We start from the raw sequence: 11,532 nt of genomic DNA, 5'->3' as shown, positions 1-11,532 counted from the left end.
GTGGCAATCGATGTAAGCGAAACTTTCCGTGCTGCATTGTTTGATTGAAGATAATTAGCGGTGATTTTGACAGCTAAGGCTTAATTTCTTTAACGTTTAGGCTAACACGATAGTGATGAGTTGATGTTAAACGTTACCTTGCGTGCACCACTGCTGTTTGTCTGCGTAGTACAAAGAACACACAGGGAGAGATGTTTGCCTGAGGTGTTGTTGTGCGCCATATTTTATAACCTCTGAGAGGGTTGAGCATTGTCATTTCCTCCCCTAGCGCATAACATTGTGGCAGAAGTATTCAACCGGAATTGGAGTATGGGGCTGTACGTACCGAAACCACACTCATATTATGAGGCAAGCGGTAGTGTCGGACTCCAGAGTAGTTTTGACACCATGATGTTCTTTAACGTATCCCAAAATCTAAGTTCACTTGCGGTTTCTATTAATGTCATATATAGCCTATCTCTTGTCTATGCTAGTTTTTCTAACGTTGCACTACCAAATTATGGCTTCGTAAGACTCAGCGGCAGTTCTTAGTGAGTATATTTAAGCTTTTTTGTTATACATTCCATTCAAGAGCTGTTGCTTTGTTATACTTGCTATACTTAATATCTGTTCCCCAATAATATCCCCACCGTCTTCTAATGGACACTACAATACGACAGGTTTTAGTCCATCGGAACTAAATTCACTCAAAATAGACCAGCACATATCACACCTATCTGTGCTTCACATTAACATGCAGTCTGCTCGTTGCAAAGAGTAAAACCTTTTCGTTCTTCTTGATGAGTTTAAATTTGATTTCTCCACAGTTAGGCTTAAAGAAACGTGATGCCGGCCTTATTAAGACGTTGTTAGTATCACAGGTTAGCATCAATTTTATTTAAATAGGAAATAAGGACAGGAGGTGGCGTATGCATGTTTCTTAAACATGAGGTGAGATACGAATGGCTTAACGAGCGGTCGCAATGCACGGATGGTATTGAAATTGTATCTCATAAAGTAGGAGAGTGTGTGTTTGCTGCAATATACAGACCACCCAATGGCAGTATTAACAATTTTATACAGTTTATACATAACATGTTTTCCATTGTTAATGACCATGGATATAGACTCGAGTTAGGAGAGGACTCGAACATCGAAATGTTAGCAAGCGCTAATCAGCAAGAGCATCTTTCCACACTTCTTGATTCCCACTTTTTACAGAACGACATTGTCCCCCCTACTCGTAACTACTTACTAGAGTTCCACATTCTTAGATCCGTTTATAACAAGCGTTCCCTTCGATTCCGTACTATTTCCGTACTATTTGTACCGCTATCAGTGGTCACCTACTTATATATTTTGTTGAATCCCAATCCCTCTACCCACATACACAGGCTGCTTTTGGTATGTAGTATACAGCTGTAAATTCAAGCTCTCTTTCACCCGTTCATTATTGAATTGAGGAACCGCAAGGGGTCACTTTTGTTCTTGCTCCTATGTTGATTTAGCTTACGGCTATTTTATCCGAGCGATCAGTTCAGTTTATAATAAACATTTCTCAATACAGGTATTTAAAATAATCAAACCGTGCCCCCAAACATTGAATGAGTACAGACATCCTAAAATGATGACGTAAAAGGACAGTCTATGCCATGCAGTCCTAATTAATCGAAATCGCGGTGCATTGAGGATATTAAAAAATGTAGAAATTTGGTCATTCAGTTATAACGGCAAGCAAAACGAAATTAAAAATACCATGTTCGCGGAGGTCAAATATATCAGCCAAACGTGGAATAAATTATACTCCATCATATCTCCAAGCAGAATAATAAATAGTTTAGAAGAATTTGTATTTGACAATCAAGTTATCACAGAGAAGGAGTTAGCCGACAATTTCAATTAATACTTTACATCTGCAACTGAGAGCCCACATCATGATGGCGCCTTTGATTACTTACCAGTGCCACTCAAAGGATCAATATTTATTCGCCCAGCCCAAGAAAACAAAGTATTTACTGTATTCAAAAACATTAAGATGAGTAAGAGCGAGGATGCCAATCTTCTAAAAATGGAGACGATTAAATATGTTATTAATATTCTTTGCCCGTCGTGAACCCGCCGTGGTTGCTCAGTGGCTATGGTGTTGGGCTGCTGAGCACGAGGTCGCGGGATCGAATCCCGGCCACGGCGACCGCATCTCGATGGGGGCGAAATGCGAAAGCACCCGTGTACATAGGTTTAGGGGCACGATAAAGAACCCCAGGTGATCTGAATTTCCAGATTCCTCCACTACGGCGTGCATCATAATCACAAAGTGGTTTTGGCACGTAAAACCATATAAGAAAATTACCCGTGTGACACATTTAGAAGCTTTCCTTAAAGACTGGTATTTTCCCACAGAATGTGAAGAATACATTTCTTAAAATGATTTCAGGCGCAAAAATAGGACACGGATAACAGAATAAAAGACACGGAAAAGCAAACACTCGCAATTGATTTTAATTTTTCTCGATCCTTCATCTATATACCCGAAGGCATGCGAACTGGATCATACAAAGGTGAGGTCACATGAGATATAACCAAACCTAATCATATCCTATCAGCCAGAAAACTAGACTCATCAACAGACATCAACGCGTATGGATAAGCAGAATTGTGTCTTCTGTGCGACTTGCTAAATACGGAGTTCCCCAAAGCATCATATTTGGAGCGCCTTTGTTTGTTATATTTAATAATGGTATTGTCGAGCCTTCAGCCCAATACATAATCTATGCTGACGATACAACTGTCTTCTTTTTCGGAACAAATATACGTCATCCCGTGAATATAGCTAACATGACATTATAAAATATGTGCAGCTGTACACTTAAAAATTATTTTCAATCAATCAAGAAAAAAGGTCTGCAAGATCATCACATGGTATTTTTAATAATTATATAAAGCTGGTCACCACACGGACTTTTTAAAAAACAAACATTGCAAGGGCTTGGGCACACTGAGAAAATGTCAGCGTGTGTTGCCAGTTCCTGAAAAACTTTTGATATTTAAGGCACTCCTCTCATCTCATCTACATTAGTGTTACTTATTTTGGTGTAACGGAACAAAGCAATCTATAAATGATCTCCTCATCCTCCAAAAAAGGCCCTACCTTCTGTTTCAAACCTACCATTTAATGCACACACTTCATAATTATTGGTGAAATATATTGTAATTAAGTTAGGCGTGATATGTGAATACACTTTATTACTTTCCTTTAGAACTGATGCTGTAAAAAGTCGCGCTTATATGCACGGTGTAGCTAACATGCAACTAAATCCTACTTCGTGCCTAAACCGACACTCGGAACAATGGTATGTGCAACCGCCGCGCATGAACTATGGCTTTCAAACTTTCAGGTATTGCTTGCCGAAGACATTTAATAATTTCGAAATTTCTTAGAAAAATTTTCGCGCACTCTCTAACATATTTGTTTTAACCATGCTGTGTTAAATATGTCATTAGCTAAGTTCTCTCTTTGTAAAATTGTTTTCTGTGCATTTCATCTGTATTATCATTTGACATTGATATTAAAATGTACTTTTTTACTGCCGTGCTGCCACAGCGAACCAGGGACGTAGGGCTATTCATTCTGTTTTTAATGCAGTTTTTTTCCTCGTCCGAACGATTGATGTGAAATTCCAAAATGAACTCAAACTTAAACTATCACAGCTGCGCAACTCTGGGGAATGCAGTAGTTGTGAGTCGACTTCAGTCTCACCACTCGTCTTGTCATGTTCCCTTGCTCGGGTTTTGGCTATGTATGAACTAGCCTAGCACCACGTTATATTGTAATGTTACATGTTCTCTTGGAATAGATATCGAGTGAAAATACGAGCAAGGCGGGAGGTGGAAATTCCAGATGATGAGAAAAACTAGAACAGGGTACTAAGAACGCATTTCCTACGATAAGTTGCGGTAATGATGCTGAATTCCAACAAAAAGCTGCACCTACTCTAGATAAGTAATAATTTATTGCACATAACAAAAACAGTTGCTGTGCAAGTCGCGTTTTTTTTTTCTTTGATGAACTCGCAAGAATGTGCAATCCGGTAAAAGTAGATAAGACACTAGACAAAGTTGCTCCACAAAGCATAACAGAAGGTTTATACTGTGCGGTGAAGGCGTAGTTTACTGTATTAGCTTATCGTGAAAGTGCCACTGAGTAGGTGAAACTGTGCGCTGCCTAAATAAATATCTTTGATACCATAAGTAAATTGATAAAGCGTTCTTAGTGGAAGCCTTTGGTTGCGTTTACAAGATTGTGGTTGCTTCGCTATTTTTGATCAAGCGCCTGAAATGTCGAAAGCAACAAATATAATTCGAAGACAAATCATCAAAGCGCTAGAAATCTGAAACTAGGTCACGAATGCGACAGAGTGGTTTGGCTTTTGACTAGGAAAGAAGGAAAATTTTCTGTCGTGAAATACGCAACTGTTTTTATTGAAGTCGAATTTTTGGTGCCTCGTTTCTGTTTTCTGTTCGTGTTTTGCCACTGTAGAGCAATTATATACCGCTGCTTATGAAAATAAAGTTGTTTTGCTAGTTCATTGCTCTTTCTGTTTACTCTGTTATAATTGTCTAATGCGCTGGAAAAACATCGCTTGAACGTAAACAGCCTAAAACATTGTCTGATGATATGTGATTTAGTCATCTAATCAAGACGTCATTACCGTATTGACTAAACCACTGTTAAGTTTTTTTTTAAACCTAATTTTACCTTAGAACTGAATTCCCTTCTTTACCTGTGTCGATGGGGCAAGGCCTAAAGAATTTTTTTTTGCTCTGCTTCCGAAAGAAGTCAAACCAAACTGCCCTACTGTGGCTCCCCAGATTCTTCTGCTTGCCATTTTTTTATTAACTGTCGGCAATATGACTATTAGAGAACCCGCATCCGCGATTAGTTGTGCCACACCCATAAGCCTGAGTTTTTCTTACCAAAATGCCTGTCATTCCTCGCTAAACAGAAATGTGATTTAATAGACATAGATGACTTCGATGTGGATAGCAACCTAATTTCATTAGTGTAACAGTCTGGGCACGTTGATACTGCATATTTAAGGAATGTACTAGCGCAAGGAAAGCATGGACAGAAAGAAGACAAACACACACGGGCGCCTGTGTGTGCGAATGTGCCTTTTACGTCTGTGTTTTGCTTGCGCTTGTATATTTCTAACTAATTTCTTTTAAAGTTCAGGTTATTCCGAAATCCAATTAGATTTGCTGTTCGCTTTAGGACACATAGGGTAATTTTACGTTCGTGTGCGCGCGTACGATAAGATTTTTTTAAGTGCAGTGTTAGCACATACCTTGAATAACCAAAGTGCATATACAAATAACCTTTTTCCCAAGCTTTATTGATGTAGAGTCAGTATGCCGCTGTATCTGCGCATTGCGTGTGCTTGCTAGGCGGGCGGATGGGTAGCTTTAATTTTTTAGCTGTGCATTCGTTTGGCTGATTCAGGTGTTACCTATATATCTTGCCTTTTCTCCTTAGTTTTTAATCCGCAACAAAAAAGCGGGCACGTTGTAATTATTGCGTCATCGCGCTGTGACGCAGACTTCAAAAACACGTCATGCCAGAGAATACAATGTGACAAATGCAGCACTGGCTCAAAAAAGAAAAAAAAACTATGGGCTTTTGCGTGCCAAAACCACGCTACGATCATGAGACACGCCGTAGTGGGGGATTCCGGATTAGTTTTGACCACTTGGGGTTCTTTAACGTCGGCCTAAATCTAATAACAAGGGTGTTTTTGCATTTTATTCCAATCGGAATGCGGCCGCCATGGCCGGGATTGGATCCCGCAACCTCGTGCTTAGCAGCGCCACACCAGAGCCACTATAGAACCATGGGTGGCCCTCAAAAAAGAACAATGTTAGTCCTGCAGACCAAGCAGTAGAAATAAATTGAAAAATTGCGTCCAGTATCACGAGTTTATACGCCGCACACTATAGTTAACTTTAAGTCCTAAAATCCGCCTAATTGAGTGATACAAATACATAATAGTGGTGATGCAACATAGTTACAATATAGTATGGCTATACGATATGAAATACTTTGATTGTCAAACTTCGGTGCGTGGAAAGACCCCTCAAGTCATATTATTTCGAATACAAGGAGAATAGAACTACTCATGAATGCTCACAAGAAAGATTGCAGTTCAGTCTGCCTCGCAGTAACGGTTTTCCGCTGAAGCCAGCTTCTCTCTGTAGAACATAAGGCGCCTTGTCACAGGTTTTATATTTATATCTAACCTCCTATATTGAAGCTGACACTGAGAAGAATGAAGAGATGAATCATTTCGGCCGCATTCTCATTTCGTATAAATGGTAATGTCGAATAAAATCAGCTAGCCATTTTCGAAATTATTCCTCGACTTTAGACGGAGGTATAGGTGATACCGCCAACGGGCATTTTTGCTGCTTGTTCTTAAAAAGGTTGACATAGACGCACAAGACTTATAGCTAAGAATTTAAAAAGCTACTACTAGCTTGTGTAGTGACGCACTTGTTAACTTCTGTTCTTGGCGTGAAATGTTCGATCTCCACATCGGTCACACTTTATCAATGCGAAAGCATTATATGCCACATGAAGCCGAAAAATCGGTGGCTTGGCTGGTGAGGGTACAAAAAGTCACGTGGTCATAGAGACGCGCTCGTGTCACTGCTGGCGCGCTCGCGCGCTCGCGCTTCTTGCTCAGCCGGTTCCGATGCCGCTCATCATGGCAGCGTTAACATACTGCCCCTGTCTCTGCAAGGCGCTAACGGCACTGGCGCACTACAAGTCGGTGTGGCGATTTCCGTGCGTCCTATCGTTCGCTCCGATGGACGAACCTTCGACATCTACTTCTCAATCAGTAGCTGCGACCGGCTTTTTTGGACGTCCACGCAAGCACGCTATTGAGACCGGGGCCCGTGAAATGATACAAGGCAACGTGCAAACAATACAATCACGTTTCCTAAAACGAGTAATCGCAGGGAAGACGTCGCAATGCGTTCGCATTCGTCCACGTAGGAATACCTAAGTGCCCTTGACCTTAATTTTCTGATGCTAAAGCGAGGCGACGTAGTATACGCACCTTCCGCAAAGTGCCAAGAATGAGGCAATAAGAAGTTTGGCCTAAGTTATTACAACTTACTCTATAAGGTGGAGTTACCATGGCGAAAGTGGCAGTATCTTGTATTTTCTGAGGTACATTATCTACCATTCCCTGTCTTTCAGGTGCCGAGTGCGAAACCACACTAAACATTTTTCTTTTGTTATTATGTTGTAGCAGCGCCGCAGTTTACGCCGCCAGGGGATGCAGCGCTGCCGCGCTCGCAGCGGCTAGCTGACAAAGCAAAGAGTGGCGCCTGATCGCTTGGGCGCCGCCGCAGTCTACACTGTACAATAATTTACACCCTGAAAAATGTAAAAGGGTGTAAACATGTCTATAACCCACCCCCTTCCGGTCTGAGTTATGCAAAAGGGCGTCAGTTATCGACACATTTACACCCTTTCTCACTTTTAGGGGTGTAAATTAAGGTACAGTGTAGGCAACCGAGCGGACCGAGCGAGCGGGCAGCTTCTCTGATTGTGGACCTTTAGAAACGTAGCCTCTACCGTTCTTTGTACTTATTTTTGTCAGTACCAGCCGTGAAATTTGTGGCGCCTATTTGTCTATGTTTTGCGGAGCGCAATCTGCCTTACTGTATTTCTGCTCACGTCAGTCACTCGTACTTTGGCACGTCTCGTGCTTTATTTACAGCGCATTTTAGGCGGGAGATTAAGTGCAAGTTCCGCAAACAAGGCGCCTTTATTTTTATTGGAATATATTATATTGTTTAAGAGTCATGTCCATGTCGGCGTACGTTTCTTTAGTCGCTCAGGTATTTAGGTTTTCGGAAGCTGCCGAAAATTACTTTTGTAACGTTCCGTTGACTGGTAATGCTCACGACGACATGTTTCCGGCGTTCAAAGGAGCTTGAGGCGGTTGAAGCACCTGCTTTAGTTTGTGTTAACACTTTGCGCTGTTAAACTCGGAGAGAGGAATGGACGCCAAACCTTCAGTGGGCACATCTGTCATCTGTGCTCACCGCCCGCTATTGCTACCTCGCTTGTATCGCGCTGTGTGTTCGCCGTTCTCTTCGACGCCTGCACGCCACACGCTCATAGCACTAGGATCTGTGCATGGGCAAATGTTAGAAGCCCCAACTTTTTCCTTGCGCACATGGCCGGGTTGATGGGGCCAACGCGGACCCTCTATAAAACGAAATTGAGCGCGAACAATTCCTCGCCTACAATTCTTCGCGCCACGACAAAGCTGGCTATTCACCCCTCTATGTCCTCTTCGACCGTGAGCCGACTTTGCCTTTCGAGATTCCTTTTTCTACCACACTCGATTCGCCAACAGAGCACACTCGAGGTGTCATAGCCACAGCGACCGAAGCAAGCGAGATTGCCCGCATTCGTCTTTCTGCTTCACAGTCACGCCAGACGTGCCGTTACGACCAGCGCCATCACGACGTGGACTACGAATCAGGTGTTCTTGTGCTAATTTGGTATGCAACTCGGCGTGTTAGTCTTTCGGAGAAATTCTTCTCGCGATACTATGGCCCTTACCGCATCTTTCGCCAGGTGACCCCTGTCACATATGAAGTGTCGCCGCTGGATGAGACCGTACATTAACCTCTCTCTGACATCATCCACATCAGCTGTCTCAAATCATAACTTTCTCAGGCCGATGAGCCGCACCAATAATGTGCTTTTTCCGACGGGGTGGATGTCACAGTCGGTAATGTGGGAAGAAGAGGATGCTGATGGTGGGCTTGGAGACGACGAAGAAGAGTTTTGTATTATCGCTGCTCTAAGCTGGTTGGCTCAGCCATCAAAAGCCATCTATGAATAGATGCACGCTTCTTCCTTCCCGTAACAATACATTCCAATTACACTTCTAATGGAGCTTGGTATTCTGAGTGACGTGATGGTGCTTGGCCCAGTTGGTGTGGGCTGCTACAGATGGTGCAACGTGACCTGCGCAACAAGTAGCCGCACCGACATCGTCACCTACCTTGTCCTGCTTCCGTTTCCGGGAGCCTCGCTTGTTTTTGCTGTTTGCCCGCGATGGGCGACTCAGTCAAGCCATTGCCGCTGGAGTGATCAGTCGGTGTACTGAATGTAACCTTAACCCGCATTAAACTGTTACCCTACTATGCGAGTCTTCCTGCGTTCAGCCCAAGCCTCACATCTGGCGCAGTCGACCCCGAACCTCTGCCAAGCCATTCAGCCACGGCAGCGCAAGAACGACGGTCAGTACGCCTCTTCAGCCGCATTCGTCATTGTACTCGCGCCCTCATGCCGCCGAAGACTCACGCCTGAAGATACTTCTGCCATTTTACCACTCGTCTGTGTTCACTCCGCATCAGAAGAAAAGCACGGCCGTCAGCTGAAGAGTGCCGTGAATGTGCACAACTAGCCCGGAACTAACTTGAATCCCGCGCATAACCTGTGGCTTAGCGCTCACTCGCCTAGTCTCCCGTGCGCCCAGCCTGGCTTTCCGGTGCATCATGCCAGGAATTATTTGGGAGCAGCTTGACTCAGCGACCATGTCGCGGCTCGGAGTCGACCTTATCCGCGATGAATTGGCCCGACGCTAGTTAGAGAGCACCGGCTCTAAGGAAGAGCTCATTCAGCGCCTCGAAGCCGACATTCACCAACGTCGTGAGGCAACGCCACGGTCAAGCGTGGAGAGGGCGGGTACCGCCGGCAACTCAGGTTTGACCCTTGATACCGCGACGACCGAAAGTCTGGCACTTCTGTTTCAACAGCTGCCACGCCCCTCGACTACAGTTACCACACGGCCAGACCTGTCGTCATCGATTGCTTACTTTGATCAGTCTCCAGCACAAAATGTTAATGTCTGGCTCAATGACGTCCGCCGGGTGCAGCAGCTTGCCGCATGGGACGGCGCCACTACCCGTCTGATTGCCGCAAGTAAACTGAAAGGCATAGCTCGTAATTGGCACCTCGCTTTTGGAAATCACCATTCAACCTGGGAAACATGGAGTGCCACCCTGAAGGAAACATTTTCCTTGGAGCTGACCCTCATCGAATGGCAGGAACGTGTCATAAAGATCAGACAGGGCCCAGGCGAGAGCCTACAAGAGTACGCTTACGGAAAGCTGCGTGTGGTTGAAAGGTGCCCCGTCACCTTTACCGACGCCCAGAAGATTGATTACCTACTACAAGGTCTTCAAGAAACACATGTCATTGCAACCATCGCGGCTAATAGGCCGTTAACAGTGCGTGACTTCATGTCCATGTGTACTAGCCTAGACAAGTGCACTCAACGTGCCCATGATAGGGCAAGCGTAAAGCAACCGCTGCTTCCACAGAAGCCACCCCTCGTTCATCTCAAAGTGGCAATTCAGGACGTCGTCAACATAACTTCCAGCCATGAGCTCCGCCAACATCTACTACAGCACAGCCAAGACAGCGCATTTCCGAGTATCCCAAGCAACAACAGGAACGAAGATACGAAGCCATTTCTGCACAGTATGGGGCCCCACATTCCGGAACGGCCAAGACATCGCACAAGCAACCGGTTACAAGTGCAAAGAGTTAGGGCATTTGGCGTCGGCATGTCCCTCGCGTAACAACAGGGCACTACCGTCAACCATCCCTGATGCCCAACAGCCACGGGCCTTTCACAGTATGACTGAAAAACTTGAAGGCTCCCAACATCAATGTCCATTTTTCACGGTGGCCATTGCAGGAGTAGGAGAACATGTAGCATATCCGGACTCAGGCTCGAACGTGACATTGCTTTCTAAAGCCATCCTACCTTCCGCAATGATCTTGCCATGGGCTAATTTCCCTCTTGCCGTCGTTGGAGGTGGTACAGCGCTACCAGTTGGGTCCGCCCTCCTTAAGATAACTATTGGCCCTATCACTGGTGTGGTTGAGGCAGCAGTTTTGAAGAACAACGTCCTACCCCTTATTCTGGGTGAAGACTGGTTTTTGGCAGCGCGAGCCCACATGATCTTCCAGCCACCAGAGCCCACTCAGCTACAACATCAAGCCACGGGTGTAACGCTTCTAGCCACTCAGCGTCTGGTCCCGCGAATGGCCAATGCCGTCACTTTAGCCCGCTCAAAACTTTTTGCGCCGGCAGAAGCAACATCACAAGACTGTCTACAACGAGAACCCTTACCTTCGCCAGAAGAGCCTCCCTGGCAAGTTTTGGCGGCGAAGACAGTGCCGCTGGAAAGCAGCACCGCCACACTACAAGTCTGCACTACGGTGCCTGTGACCAGCCACCCCGAACTTCCACCAGCCAGCCTAGGCAGCCAGCTCTCCCCTGAACAGCAGTCTGTCATTGCTGACATACTGGCCAAGAACAATGCCGTCTTTTTTCGCCATGAACATAACATTGGTAATTTTACCGACACTCAACATCGCATTGATTTGCTGCCCAATACTGTGCCGTACAGCAGCAGCCTTTACAGATATACGCTAGAAGACAGGCAATTCCT

At 44.8% G+C, this 11,532-nt stretch overlaps 1 pseudogene; it reads left to right on the top strand.

The window, feature by feature from the left end:
- Positions 1-9,564: 9,564 nt before the first annotated feature.
- On the top strand, positions 9,565-10,653 carry LOC126528914 (uncharacterized; annotated as a pseudogene).
- Positions 10,654-11,532: the final 879 nt, after the last annotated feature.

The sequence above is a fragment of the Dermacentor andersoni genome, chromosome 8 (assembly GCF_023375885.2).
Source record: "Dermacentor andersoni chromosome 8, qqDerAnde1_hic_scaffold, whole genome shotgun sequence".
Taxonomy (NCBI): domain Eukaryota; kingdom Metazoa; phylum Arthropoda; class Arachnida; order Ixodida; family Ixodidae; genus Dermacentor; species Dermacentor andersoni.
Note: the sequence above shows the minus strand (reverse complement) of the source record. Positions and strands in the feature narration are given on the sequence as shown.